This window comes from Canis aureus, chromosome X, assembly GCF_053574225.1.
Source record: "Canis aureus isolate CA01 chromosome X, VMU_Caureus_v.1.0, whole genome shotgun sequence".
Taxonomy (NCBI): domain Eukaryota; kingdom Metazoa; phylum Chordata; class Mammalia; order Carnivora; family Canidae; genus Canis; species Canis aureus.
The window spans coordinates 38,510,633-38,524,342 of record NC_135649.1 but is presented as its reverse complement, the minus strand read 5'-3'; the positions used below and the strand labels follow the sequence as shown (position 1 = coordinate 38,524,342).

General features: G+C 40.3%; 1 protein-coding gene across 2 annotated transcripts in view; it reads left to right on the top strand.

The window, feature by feature from the left end:
• The window catches only part of RTL4 (retrotransposon Gag like 4), a 498,694-nt gene that overhangs the window by 348,097 nt on the left and 136,887 nt on the right, over window positions 1-13,710 (top strand). The window lies entirely within an intron of this gene.

Sequence of the window (13,710 nt, the reverse complement as noted above, 5' to 3'; positions counted from 1 at the left end):
CCTCTTCATCTCTCACTACAGTCTTCGGGGTAAATTTTAGTTTATCTGATATAAGGATGGCTACCCCTGCTTTCTTTTGAGGACCCTTCGAATGGTAAATGGTTCTCCAACCTTTTATTTTCAGGCTGTAGGTGTCCTTCTGTCTAAAATGAGTCTCTTGTAGACAGCAAATAGATGGGTCTTGCTTTTTTATCCAGTCTGAAACCCTGCGCCTTTTGATGGGGTCATTAAGCCCGTTCACATTCAGAGTTACTATTGAGAGATATGAGTTTAGTGTCATCATGATATCTATTCAGTCCTTGTTTTTGTGGACTGTTCCACTGAACTTCTTCTTAAAGGGGAATTTTAAGAGTCCCCCTTAGAATTTCTTGCAGAGCTGGTTTGGAGGTCACATATTCTTTTAGTTGCTGCCTGTCTTGGAAGCTCTTTATCTCTCCTTCCATTTTGAATGAGAGCCTTGCTGGATAAAGTATTCTTGGTTGCATGTTCTTCTCCTTTAGGACCCTGAATATATCCTGCCAGCCCTTTCTGGCCTGCCAGGTCTCTGTGGAGAGGTCTGCTGTTACCCTAATACTCCTCCCCATAAAAGTCAGGGATTTCTTGTCTCTTGCTGCTTTAAGGATCTTCTCCTTATCTTTGGAATTTGCAAGCTTCACAATTAAATGTCGAGGTGTTGAACGGTTTTTATTGATTTTAGGGGGGGATCTCTCTATTTCCTGGATCTGAATGCCTGTTTCCCTTCCCAGATTAGGAAAATTTTCAGCTAGAATTTGTTCAAATACATATTCTGGCCCTCTGTCCCTTTCGGCGCCCTCGGGAACCCCAATTAAACGTAGGTTTTTCTTCCTCAGGCTGTCGTTTATTTCCCTTAATCTATCTTCATGGTCTTTTAATTGTTTGTCTCTTTTTTCCTCAGTTTCCCTCTTTGCTATCAACTTGTCTTCTATGTCACTCACTTGTTCTTCCACCTCATTAACCCTCGTCGTTAGGACTTCTAGTTTGAATTGCATCTCAATAAATTGATTTTTAATTTCTGCCTGATTAGCTCTAAATTCTGCAGTCATGAAGTCTCTTGAGTCCTTTATACTTTTTTCTAGAGCCACCAGTAACTGTATAATAGTGCTTCTGAATTGGCTTTCTGACATTGAATTGTAATCCAGATTTTGTAACTCTGTGGGAGAGAGGACTGTTTCTGATTCTTTCTTTTGAGGTGAGGTTTTCCTTCTAGTCATTTTGCTCAGTGCAGATTGGCCAAAAGCAAGTTGTATTGGGAAAAAGAGAAAAAGAGAGGAGAGAAAGAAGGAAAGAAAAGAGAAAGAGAAAAAAAAGGGAAGAGAAAAAAAAAACGAAAGAAGAAAAAAAAAGAAGAAAAAGAAAGAAAAAGAAAGGAGAAAAAAAAAGGGGGGGGTGGGGGAAGGAAACAAATCAAAAAGCAAAACAAAACAAAAAACAAAAAAAAAACAAAAAACAAACAAACAAAAAAAAAATCCAAAAAAAAAAAAAAAAAGAACCACCGGGGAGTATCTTCTGATTCTGTGTACTTTAAGTCCCTTGGCTTCTCCTGGAAGTTGTCAGTCTAGCTGGTGTTCTGGGGGAGGGGCCTGCTGTGCTGATTTTCAGGTATTAGCAGTTGGGGGAGCTGCTGTGCCCCTGCCTGGTGCAGGGCTCAGTGGGGGTTGTTTACCCCGTGAGGCCCCAGGAGGAACAGCCCCAGTGGCGGGGCAGCTCTGGAAACCTGGATTCAGCTCCGGCAGGAACTCCGTTTGCAGGGCCTGGAGGCTCCGGGGCGGGGCCGCTGATCTGCTCAGCTGGGGCAGGAGCGTCCTTGCTGTCCTGGGCCCTCCCGGCCTCTGCCTGTCCCGGGGGAGGCGGGATCCTGGGCTGTGTCCCGGCGCCCTGTGCTCCGGGGCCTGCGCTGGTGGAATCGCGCTCCCGGGCCGCCCAGCCCCCTCCGCGGAGCCGCCGCCCGAGCCCCTCCGAGCTGCTCCTGGAACCGCGCAGGCCCCTCTGCACGGAGCCTCTTCCTCTGCCCGAGCCCGGCTGAGCCCGCGCAGCCCCCTCCGCGCAGTCCCCTCCGCGGAGCCGCCGCCCGAGCCCCCCCCGAGCTGCTCCGGGTCCCGCGGTTCGCGCTGCAGCCCTTAGGGAGCTCGGCGCACTCTCCTGGGCGCGCAGTTGCTCTGTTACTGTCCCAGGGAACCCGAGGGCATCCCCGCCCTCCTGGGTCCTGCTCCAACTCCCCACGAGCCCCTTTCCGCCCGGGAAGGTCGGTGCAGCTCCTGCTCCTCCGGGACGGGGCTCTCCTGTCCTGGGGACACTCGCCCCGGCCTCAGCCCGGCCCCTCGCGGGGCCCCTCCCCCTTGGAGGCCTTTGTTTCTTTATTTCTTTTTCCCCGTCTTCCTACCTTGATAGAAGCGCGAACTCTTCTCACTGTTGCATTCCAGGTGTTCTCTCTTTAAATCTCAGGCCGAATTCATAGATTTTCAGGATAATTTGAAGGTTTTCTAAGTAGTTTGGTGGAGACAGGTGATTTGGAGACCCTACTCTTCAGCCATCTTGCCCCTCCCCCCTAACATTTTTATTAAAACATATTGTGCATACAGGAAAATGCATATATCATAAGTGTACAGCTTGAAAAATTTTCACAAAGCGAACAAACCCATATAAGCAACTCATATCTAGAAACAGGACCAGTACCTCAGAAGCCTTCCTCATGCCTCATAAATCACAACCCCTAAAGGTAAGCACTATCAGAACTTCCAATAGCATATATTAGTTTTGCCAGATTTTTAAATTTTGTATATGTTTGGAATCATAGAGTATATAGTTATTTTGTTTTTGACATCTCTCATTTAACACATTTACAATATTGTAATTATGCGGCATTCATTTTTTAAAAAAACAAATGTTTATTTATTGAGTGTAGAGAGAGAGCATGAGTAAGAGGAGAGACAGAGGGAGAAGAAGAAGCAGACTCCCTGCTGAGCAGGGAGCCCCATGCAGGGCTTGAGGATTCCAGGATCATGACCTCAGCTGAAGACAGATGCTTAACTGAGTGAGCCACCCAGGAGCCCTATATAGGGCATTCATTTTAATAGTTATATAGTAGTTCATCGGGTGAATATACCACAATTTATTCACTTTACTCTTTTTTTAAAAAGATTTCATTTATTTATTCACGAGAGACACAGAGAGAGAGGCAGAGACATAGACAGAGGCAGAAGCAGGCTCCTCCCAGGGATCTGGATGTGGAACTTGATCCCCAACCCGGGATCACACTCTGACCTGAAGGCAGATGCTCAACCACTGAGCCACCCAGGCATCCCTATTCACTTACTCTTAATTGGCATGTGACTTTTTTCCTATCATGAATGCTGCTACTATGAACACTATAGTAGATGCATTTCAGTCATCTCTACAGTTAGCAGTTGGTTAGAAATTTAGAAATTAGGGATCCCTGGGTGGCGCAGCGGTTTAGCGCCTGCCTTTGGCCCAGGGCATGATCCTGGAGACCCGGGATCGAATCCCACGTCGGGCTCCCGGTGCATGGAGCCTGCTTCTCCCTCTGCCTGTGTCTCTGCCTCTCTCTGTGTGTGTGTGACTATCATAAATAAATAAAAATTTAAAAATATATATATATTAAAAAAAAGAAATTTAGAAATTACTAAATTACATTTAGAAATTATTGTTATATATTTACCTTAGAAATGAGTGGATCATGCACATTTGAAACTTTTATGTATATTTGTACCAAATTGCTTTGCAGAAACGTATTTATGATGATGGAAAATAATCACTGTTGTTAAGTGATAGATGCTTTCAACTTCAAATATTATATTTAATGTTCATAATAACCCAAGTTATAGTTGGTGTTATTCTTTTCTATTGATGAGTACACAGAACTCTTTACAGAGATGTTAAATAATCTGTCCAAGGCCACAGTTAGAAAATGGCAGAGCCAGGATTGGTTTGAACCATGAACTCAGGTTTGTCTGACTTCCAAGGGCATGTTCCTTTTGCTATATGTCCTCTATTAGTTTCCCAGTGCTGTCATAACAAGCCATCACAACTTCATGACTTAAAACAACATAAATTTATTCTCTTACAGGTCTGGAGGTTAGAAGTCCAAAAATCAAGGCATTGGCAGGGCCAGACTCTGTCTCTTGGCTTCTGGTTGTTAGTGGTAGTCCTTGGCATTCCTTGGCTTGCAGTTGCATAACACCAGTATCTGCCTATGCAGTCACATGGAAGTCTTCTCTGTGTGCGTCTGTCTGTGTCTTTTCTCCTTTTCTTACAAGGACACCATTCATATTGGATTAAGAGCCCACCCTACTCCAGTACGCCCTCATTTTATCTTGATTACATTTGCAAAAACCCTATTTCAAACTAAGGTTGCGTTCACAGATACCAGGGGTTACTTCAATATATCTTTGATGGGGGGGGGGACACAATATAACCCACAACACCTTTCTACCTGTCTTCTTTCAAGCCATTCAGCACTGAACATAGTGGATTAAAAGGTATAATGTCATTGTTTAAAATTACAGTTTTTATTACTGCAAAGCTGATGCTTGTGATGTGTGAACCTAAAGGAACAACACTTGTATATGACTTGCCAAGAGAATGAATGCAGTGGCTGGGCTATGTTCAGTGTCAGGCTAATGTTCCTTTTACCTGGTGGGCTTAGTAACTCAAACAAACATTCATAGCACCAGCTAGTATTCTAACTGGAGCCATGTATTCTTATGTGCAATAGGAAAAAGGGATATAGGGGCAAGGTGAGGCCCAGGTTGAGGAAAGGATATGCCTATGAACTTATTTTTGCAGATGAACTCCAACATCTAAAAAAACCTTGCACTTCTATTGTTGGCAAGGTGGGCTGGCCAAGAGCTGCTATTTTTCCCCCTCTTCCCAGAAATTCCCAGCAGAATCATAATCAGTACTTGTGTTTTTTTTTTTTAATAAGCATCTGCCAAGGTCCACACACTATCCCAGGGATTTAGTACACATTATTTCTAATTCTTAACACAACCTGTAAGTAGGTATTCATACAAGTGCAACCCTTAGAATTAGCCCTAATGGTGAAAGGCAAGCAGTAGCACCTGATAGACAGTGTGATCCAAAGGAGGAGGACATATGTCAGTGCTGGATGATCCGTAGCAAACCAAATTGTCCTGATGTTAGGGATATAATCAGAGGATTAGAGAGCCAGAAGCACTTCGATTCAGAATGACTCCTGGGGACATCTTGAGTCTGGGCATCAGGTTTGGATCCCCAGTAGGGTAAATTTGTTAGTATCTCTTGACTGTCACAAGGAATATTCCATTCAGGTCTCTTTTCAGAGATGTGAGCACAGATCTAAGATAGATCAATACGAAGGAAGGGTTATTATTGTGGTATCCCAAGAAGCTCTCTAGTACCATATCTTGTTAGGGCAAAAGCATACCCAAATCAAAGCCTTAAGTCCAGAGAACTCTAATTCCAGTTTGGTAGATGGGCAAGTGATAGGGAAAGATAGTGTCAAGAAAACTGAAACTTATGGGATCCCTGGGTGGCGCAGCGGTTTGGCGCCTGCCTTTGGCCCAGGGCACGATCCTGGAGATCCAGGATCGAATCCCACGTCGGGCACCCGGTGCATGGAGCCTGCTTCTCCCTCTGCCTGTGTCTCTGCCTCTCTCTCTCTCTCTGTGTGTGACTATCATAAATAATAAATAAAAATTAAAAAAAAGAAAACTGAAACTTAGGAGAGTTTCCTTGTTTCTAGATTGCAGAGATCATATAATAGTATCTCAGTATTTGAATGCAGCCCACAGATATTCTTTGTTTTGCCCACATGGCGTTATTTTTTTATTTCAGTTGCTATCATGCAAAAACAAATTGTAGAACTTTATATAAAATTCCATAGTTCTGGTTTATTTCTGAGAAGTAATTGAGTCCACATTTCAAAATGACTCAATTGCAGCCTCTCCCTTTTACAAGGCAGACTCCTCCTGATCTACCATGGTCCTCTCCATATTGATGCAGAACCACTCTTTGATGTTATCTTCTTGCTTCCCTATAACTTTCAGGTTTGTGACCATAGTTCTAGATCTTTGGCCAGAATAGATTTAGAATAAAGCCACATTCAATTCTCTACTAAATTAAGGTAAAATAAGACAAAGTGCCACCAAAATTGAGAGATTAGTTCTCTTGGAGGTGATGGAAATCATCTAAAATTTGTGGTGATAGTTGCAAAACTTTGTGAATATCCTTTTTAAAAAACATTGAATTGTACTTCGTAAATGGTTCAATTATATGGTATGACTTATGGCTCAATAAAGCTGTTAAAATATGAATCAGACAAGAATTAGGGAGAAAAACATATGATAATTTTTAAAAAAGATTTTATTTACTTATGAGAGAGAGAGAGAGAGAGAGGGAGAGAGGCAAAGACATAGGCAGAAGCAGGCTCTATGCAAGTCCTGATGCAGGACTTGATCCCGGGGCTCCAGGATCACACCCTGGGCTGAAGGCAGACGCTTAACTGCTGAGCCATCCAGGCATCCCAACACATGATAAATTAACTTCGTAATTCTAGTCTTTACCATCAGACTTTTAGAAGGTCCCTAATACTGCAATATTAGGATGGCAGCAGACTTGAGTGTTTTTAAGAGCATGAAAAATGAGGATTAAAAATAGCACATACTTCATAAGATTGTTAGGAGGAGTAAATGAGGTAAACCCTTCAAAGCATATATTACTGTGCTTAGTACATGACAAACAATAAATAAATATTAGGCATTATTGGCTACTATGGCACAGAAGAGACTTATCAACACTTAACCTAACAACACTGCAACTGTACACCTACCCAGTATGCTGGACCTTGGAGCAGCTCTTCCTGGAGTCTCTCCAAATATCTAGTTGGTTCTAGGTAGCTAGAGATCCTCAGCCAGAACTCTAGGAGCCTCAGAGACTCTTAAGTGATAAAGGAAAAAATAACATATAAATACTGAAGTGCCTAGGCAAATGGGGTCAACCTATTCATGCCTTATTCAAGCAATGTGATGTAAGTAGGGTCTTCACAATCCTGAGAGTATGGAGACCTGAATTCTAATTTTACTTCCACTCCAAATTGAATTCCCTTTAAAGAATACTAAATTTTTCTAGGCTTTAGTTTCCTCATACACTGAAGAACGGTGGTATTTACTCTGCTTACTTTACCACATAAGACCACATTTTAAAAAGCATGAAGCTACTTGGAAGGATACAAAATTATATGAACTGTAAGGCACGTTTATTTATGTAAATCAGTGACCCTAATCAGGTGACAAGCTTACTCCCACAGAAAGGCTAAAGGGACTGAAATTCTTGTTGTAATAAGAGAGGGCCATGGGGATGCTTTTATAGGTTTAGACCCATTGTCTTTGCAAAGATTCCCCAGAGGATGGTTAAACTCTTGGCAATCATAACAGATGCAGCACGGGCCGCCATATGCCATAAAAGAAAAAGAGCTTCTGGCAAAGGAAAATCATCAAACCAATGTCTTCACCCTATTACAGAATCGAAAATGTCAACTTCCCTAGATTACAGGGTATGGCTCCAAAGCAGAGAAAATTACATTCACACCCAGAAATGGGAAATTTCTTCTCTGAGAAGAGCTAAGCTGTCATTAGGAAAGTAGGTAGGTGGCTGTGATTTTTTTTTTCTTCTGAAGTTCTTTATGTATCTCCATAAAATTCTAAGAAAGATTTAGAAATTGATTAACCCTGTTATATCTCCCCCCCTCCACACACATACACAGAGCTGTCCAGATAACTTCAGATAATTCATCCAGTGGACATGGGATAGGCAGGGGCATTTTGCCAATGAAACAGTTGGTGGGTCATCCTGATGAACCAAAGGCAAGATCCCTACCCAGGCTTGAAGGACTGGATGACCTCTAAAGTGCCCCAAAATATTCTGGTAGTTGGAACTGGTAGACTAAAAAAATAGCCTCCAGCAGCCTATTCTAACTCAATTTGTTGTCAGAGAAATATTTTAATATGAAAGAGTCAAAGTAGGGAGCTAAGAGAGGGGGAATAAAGTGGAAGTATTCATGGGACTTGACAGGAAGGGAAGAGTATCCTTCCAACAGCGAAATAAGTATGTCAGGCAGTGTTGCAGAGTGGTGAAGAGCATGGGCTATGGCATGAGAAACACCTGATTTATATCCTGGATCTGCCACTTATATTCTCAACTAAATATATAATGGGATGAAACAATACTGGTCATGTGCAAGTGTTTTGAGGAGAAAATGAGATTGCATACTTAAAGCATGTAGCACATTACCTGGCACATAGGAAATGCTAAAATTGGAAGTAGTTATTTTTATGTACTCTTCAGCATGGCATTCAAAGCCTTTCCTAATTTAATCCATCTATATTTCTAGCTTCATTTCCCATCACTCTCTGCCACATACCCTAATGTGTGGCCCCACAGGATCACAAGTGTATTCAGCAGTCCCAGATTTCATCATACATGTCCACATTTTCCATTCTTGGCTTATGCTAAATTTTTTGTCCATATAGTATGTCCTTTCTCTCTTTTCTACACAGTTAAAAATCTTACTTTCTGATCAGGGCCCAGTGTTCCACCACTTTTATTAGGCTTTCTCCTTCCTTTAATCTAGGCAGGGTTAAAGCTAGCTTTTTTGTATTCCCATTACATTTTTTATTTCCATGGGTTAAGTGCCATGCTAGGATTTTCAAAAACTGTACATTTTAAAAATATTTTTACACGAAGAGCATAGTTACTGGCACATAGTACATAGTCATTAAAGTTCATTGACTAGAACTGGGTTTGTCAAGGGGCTTATGAATACCTATTCCATCTATTTTGTAATAGGTTACCATGAGGCAAAAGTGTACAAAAATACATGAAAGCATCAAAAATGTAAAGTTTTATACAAATGGGAGGAATTGGGATCCCTGGGTGGTGCAGCGATTTGGCGCCTGCCTTTGGCCCAGGGCGCGATCCTGGAGACCCGGGATCGAATCCCACGATGGGTTCCTGATGCATGGAGCCTGCTTCTCCCTCTGCCTGTGTCTCTGCCTCTCTCTTTCTCTCTCTGTGACTATCATAAATAAATAAAAATTAAGAAAAAACAAGTGGGAGGAATTGATTACCCAGAATTCAACCTGGAGAGTTTAAATAAAGAGAATTCTTCTTTAGTCCTGTCAAATGATAATTAGTCTACCTATTAGTGGCCCCAATGCATCTGCAGCTCATGAAGTGCCTCCTGAATTATCATTAACTTTTGTAAAAGATGTGTTCTGATTCTTTAGTGATTGAGAATTCATGGACAACATAATTGTAGTTCTCTTATGTAACTGGGAAGATAGTTTTATTAGACCAAGATACCGCAATCCCCAACCACTCTGAAGAAATGGATCCTTGATGTACAAAAGAAAGAATGGGAAAATTAATGGCCTAACGACCATCAGCATCCACAGTAAAAGCTGATGTGATGCTTTGAATGACACAAATGTGATCCTTCTAGATTACATGCTGTAATTCCTATCTGTAAGATACATATTTGATGACATTCTTCAGTTGGGGATTCATTTCCATATACTCTTTCATTCTTCATTCATGAGTCTTTGCCTTTGATTCCATAAGCTTTCTGAGTTCAGGGACTTGGTCTTTTAATTATATGTTATCCACAACAATGCTTAGCATAGTTGCTAGAAGCATTGAGAATTCTTGTAAGTTGTGGTTGAACTTAACTAAATGTAAGGAAATATGTAAAAAAGCTAGTACATAGAACACATAAATTTAAAGATAGTTTTAGACCAAACAAAAACATTAAATATGTAGATGGATCAATCTCAGAACCGGTTTTATCAAAGATAGTAATAATATAAAAATTTTATTACTGGGAGTATTTTTATAATGTTTTGTCATTTATGAATTGCTCTCACATACTGTTTTTCTCAAAATAGCAAATCTAAATAAATATAGATACTCTGGTGTTTAGCCGCCAAATAAATAATTGGAGTGAAAAATATTATTCCTAGGAGATGAGATAGCAAAAAATAACACTTATAGTGCAACTACTATAAGATAAGCATAATTCTAAGTGGTTTCCATGTGTTCTCTTATTTAATCCTCTCAACAACCCTGTGGAAGGAGTATGGACATTATTTTCATTTTACAGGTGAAAAAACTGAGGCTTAGATGAATTAATTTTCCCAAAATCACATAGCTAGTAGTTGATGGAAGATGAGTCTTCATTAAAAAGACTGAGTTAATGAACCTGCAAGAAAGTTCTACCATCAGAGGAACTAGAGAGAGCTGTTTGGGAAGACTCTTTATAGCCTCGTATCTAGAAAACATTTTGTGAAGAGAAAAACACTAGTAACTCATAGTGGAATAAATAGAATAATAAATAATGCCTTGGCTAGCAAAAACTAATCCAAAGTTTAAATGGCACATCGGATCCAAAGCAACAGCCTCATACCCTGAAAACATTTTTTCTATATTAGCATGATAGGCAGAGAGAGGATGGGTCTTTATATGGAACTTAAGAAAACATTGTAGAAAAATGTGGGTCCCCTGAAACAAGAATTTTTTAAATGACCAAAACAAGAGGTCAACAAAACACTATATGTAAAGTAACTAATTTTTCAGTATGGGATTGATAAAACACAAATTTGTTTGCTTGTTGCAGTGAGAGCTTCACTTAGAGGTAAAGGGGCCATTTTAAGGTGATGGTCCTGAACTCTTAAAGAATCCCTTTTTTCAGTTCAGCCTGACAGTTTGGGTTGGCTCTTCTGTAAAACTGCCTCATTATGTGATCTTTTTGCATCATGCTCTTGCAAAACTTGCAAATGTTCATGCTCTTACAAAACTTGCAAATGCTTGGCACAGATGCTGCCCCCCCCAGTCCTATGCTCATGGCAGATATTATAAATAAATCACAGCACTTTTTCTCATCTGCAATCAACCTCAGAATCATTCCTAATACAACATTGCAGATGGTCACTATCGATCAATTGGATTTGCCATGTGAAATGAAACCTATTTGTCATCTCTGCCCTGGAGTATACAGATCATTTGCAAGCTGAGAGATAGCTGGTATATACAGCAAATGCTAATAATGAGTATCTGTTTAGTAACCCAGGGCTACTAAACAATGAAGTCTTTCTTCCCTGGTTTTATCTTCTACTACTGCTCTACTCATCCCTGACTCACAAGCAACTAGTTTGTTTGTTTGTTTGTTTTTGATAACAGAAATAAATTTGCTAGGTATGAGATACTTTCAGGAGGAGCTTAATGATCAAGACCAGTCCTGCCTACTTGTCTATCCCAACTCTCAAAAGCTTTAGGAATATGATGTCAAGTATTGACTCCTAAGAGTTTACATTCTGCTTGTAAAATGTTCATTTAGTTTTTAGTTCTTTTCCATATACAACGAGCTGAGATGTAGTTAATAGCATTGGAGTAGAAATAAGATGACCTGGCTTCTAGTCCTGCCCTGCATCCTTAGTCATGGTTTTCCTCCCTGAGACCGTTTCCCCATCTGTAAAATGGAAATAGTAATACCTGCCTTATCTACCAAATGGCTAATTGTAAAAGTGTTAAACCATTCATTTCCTCTTTTTGATTCTTTCATTTTATGTCATTATTCCCCAAGTGTTTTGCCTCACATTGTTGGGTAGGATTGGATTTGACTCAAACGGGTACTTAGGGGCAGCCTGCATGGCTCAACGGTTTAGCGCCGCCTTCAGCCCAGGGCCTCATCCTAGAGACCCGGGATAAAGTCCCACGTCGGGCTCCCTGCATGGAGCCTGCTTCTGTCTCTGCCTCTCTCTCTCTCTCTCTTTCTGTGTCTTTCATGAATAAATAAATAAAATATTAAAAAAAAGAGTACTTAGAAAAAAATACTTATACTGAGTGGTAATTTTACAAACATTTTTGTCTTGTTTCATTTGTTACATGTGAGTTGGGGAGGTTGTTTCTCTTACTTGTTCACTAAAAACCTCCATTTTCATAAGTGACAGGAGAATGGATTGACTTGCTCCTCAGGCTTGGTTAGAATTTGGTCAGTGAGTGTACAAATCACAGACTTGTAAAAATAAAGCAGCTTACTGACTGACCCAAGTCCTTAAACTCAAACGTGTTCAATCTTTCATAGAAAAGGAAGCAGAGATTCTTAAAATTTACTGGTCAACAATACCTCCCACAAGTGCCTTGGTTATCTAGCCCAGTGCTTTTCAGACTGTAGTTTTCAGTTTCCTAGTCTGCTACCTCAGATGTTTCTTTATATGCTAAAAAAACTATCTTGTGGGGTGCCTGAGTGGCTCAGTCAGTTAAGCATCTGACTTCAGCTCAGGTCATGATCTCAGGATCCTGAGATGGAGCCCCACATTGGGCTACATGCTCAGCAGGGAGTCTGCTTCTCCCTCTCCTTCTGCAAACTCCCACTCCCACTCCCACTCATGATTTCTCTGTCTTCCTCTCTTTCTTTCAAATAAATAAAATCTTTTTTTTAAAACTATCTTGCTACGAATGAATGAATACAAAATTGGAAAATACAGTACATGACAATCTTCTCTGGTTTTTGATCCCTATTTGATTCAGACTAATAGAATCATTAGACATTCTGCCCAGGCTCTGGGAGTGTGCTTATCTAATATTCCCCTTATCTAATATCTTAAATCCCAGAACTAGGACTTGACTTACTTGGCTTTGACTTTCCCATCTTTCCTCTCTTTGCCCAGTTTCCTTTTTAAAATCTGGATGCTCCGTACCCATTGCTGAAACCTGTCTTTAGCTTTTGCAAAGTCCACTCATGGATTGATGAGAATTGGCCATGTAAATCCAAAAAGAGAGTGCTTTCCAGTTGGGACTTGATAATTCAAGATTTAATGTAAACAAAAATACTCAAACTAGCTCAAGTACAGTTATAACAACACTAAGACATGCTATGAAGTGTGTTGAAAAATATTTAATAAATATACTATTTACAAGGCAGCAGATACATAGGCTTGGTTAATATCCTTGGAGAGTCTATCTTTGACAGAATTATTTCCATTTAGAAATTCTCTTTGGTCTAGCAACACTCTATCTGATTTATCTTCTAGACTTTGAGTTATAGAAAAGTTCACAGGCATTGAAAAACACTCATTGAAAACATAAAGGTTGATTACCATTGTGTGAGGAGGTTGAAAATAAATCTTTTGGCAACTGCTACATCTGGGCTTTCAGTTAATGACCTTTTTGGATCAGTGCCCAAGACACAGATCTTCCATGTGCACAACTCTGCTAAAGTTGCAACCAGTCGAAAGCAAACAAGGTAGCAATGGCCCAATGTGAGAAATAGTTTAAAAGCATTAATGTCATCATGTCTACCTGGGATAGAACTTCTTGTCAGCCTTGGTATTTTTTCCCTTATGTATGGGGCAGATAGGGAAAAAATAAAGCTGGTAATTTAAAAAAATTACTTCTTTTTAATTAATAAACTTTATTTTTAGGGCAGCTTTAGGTTCACGGCAAAATTGAATGGGATATACAGAGATTTTCCATATACTCCTTGTCCCTACACACACACACACATACACATGCACAGCATCTTCTACTACCAAATATCAGGTTAGTATATTTGTTATAATATGAATCTACATTGATATATTATTGTCACCCAAATTCCATAGTTTATATCAGGTTTACTCTTGGTATTATATATTCTGT